Source organism: Otolemur garnettii, unplaced genomic scaffold (assembly GCF_000181295.1).
Source record: "Otolemur garnettii isolate 467f Iridium unplaced genomic scaffold, OtoGar3 scaffold00069, whole genome shotgun sequence".
NCBI classification, from domain to species: Eukaryota; Metazoa; Chordata; class Mammalia; order Primates; family Galagidae; genus Otolemur; species Otolemur garnettii.
The window spans coordinates 10207439-10209281 of record NW_003852464.1 but is presented as its reverse complement, the minus strand read 5'-3'; the positions used below and the strand labels follow the sequence as shown (position 1 = coordinate 10209281).

General features: G+C 38.8%; 1 pseudogene; it reads right to left on the bottom strand.

Annotated features, from left to right (window-relative positions):
* Window positions 1-832: 832 nt before the first annotated feature.
* LOC100950933 overlaps window positions 833-1843 on the bottom strand; it is a 66565-nt pseudogene continuing 65554 nt past the window's right edge.

Here is a 1843-nt window from a genome sequence, read left to right as displayed (position 1 = left end):
TCCTGAAGTCTCAGCTACTCAGGCTGAAGCAAGAAGATCTCTTGATCCCAAGAGTCTGAAGTTGCTCTGAGCTGTGATGACATCATGGCCCTGTACTCAGAGCTATAGGGTGAGACTCTGTCTCAAAAAAAAAAAAAAAAAAAGCCTAAATTCCAGAACTATGAGAGAATAAAATATATCAAAAACTATTTCTTGATTAATTATTTGTTACTGTTCAATTTCTGGATCACAATTTAATATAAAAATATTTTTAAGGAGAAAAATATGTTGGTTTATCTCTTGACTGAACTGTCACATGTGTAAGCTCAGTTCTGTGGGTCTCTGGTCAACAAAACTGAGGTTAACACATCATTATGCTCTCTATACAGCTTTCATTATTTCAGATTTGGTGAAATGATTATCTATTATTTTACCTTTAATTTTCTTAAACCATTAGCAACAATTTACTTTGACTTTGTTATTGTGCATTTATAAGTGATCAGAAATACTAGCAGCAAAAATGGAATTTTCAGGATTGTATCGTGTACCAGAAGGACTCTGTTTCTCCGATTCACCATGTTCATGGATATCTGCTTTGACATATAACAACAATGAGATTTCTGTATCAAATTTCAGTGGTCACTGTGAACAAACCTAGATGATGCTGTGATCATGGTGTGATTTCAGGAGGTAATTGAAAATTTTAAAGATACCTGTGAATAAAACTTTGATAATCACTTATAAAGTTCTTCATTAAAGTCTATTTTAAGAAAAAATAATCTGTCTTTTTTTTTCTTTCTTCTTTTTTTGGCTGAGAGGTCAGCAAACTCTTTATCGCTGTGTGGGACAAGGCTCAGGGCCTCCGGGTGTGTTGCGTGCGCCGCCTTTTCACCGTCACAGGCTTCTGGCTGCACAGGATGGTGCTGGTCCTGTGGTTGGGCCAGGTATGGCTGCAGGTATGGCTGATACTTAATCCTTTGGATCACATGCCTGATGCTGCTCAGGGTGGCCCTGGCATTCTTGTTGATGGTGGTCTGCACATTGGAAGTGGCAGGCTTCCGCTGGCCAGCTCTCCGCTTCATGACCACCGCGACCCCTTTCCCGTCAGCAGAGGCTCAACGCCCACGGTCTTGCTGTGAATCAGCCGGTTGTAGCGGAAGGAGTTGCAGACCTTCTGATTATTGGGCTTAGTCTGATTATTGGGCTTATTCCGCTTAATCTGGAAGCTGGAGCAGCACCCTGACAACTGCAACAACAACAACAACGACAACAAAATAGTTGGTCATTGTGGCGAGCATCTGTAGTCCCAGCTGCTTGGGAGGCTGAGGCAAGAGAATCGATTAAGCCCAAGAGTTGGAGGTTGCTGTGAGCTGAGACGCCATGGTACTCCACCCAGGTGAAAGTTTGAGACTCTGTCTCAAAAAAAAGAAAGAAAGAAAGTAAGAAAGAAAAAACAGAAAAGACTAAAAGTAAAATAAAAGTAACAATCTTTCAGCTATAGCTGTTCACCTTGTTTGAACTAAATGAAGAAAAAATGGTTTGGTTTCTACAATCAGGTATTAAGAAGACATTCTGGGTAATGACAGCAACCAGCCATTAGCTCCTGGTGTACAGTAGAGGATTGTCACAAAGAGAAAGGAATGCACAGTTGGAGGACAGGAGGCTATTTATTGACTACACCATTTATATGGTATATATTGACGAAATCATTTATATGGTATTTATTGACTACGCCATGTATATGATATTTATTAACTATACCATTTATATGGTATTTATTAACTAAACCATTTATATGGTATTTATTGACTATGCCATGTATATGATATTTATTAACTATACCATTTATATGGTATTTATTGAC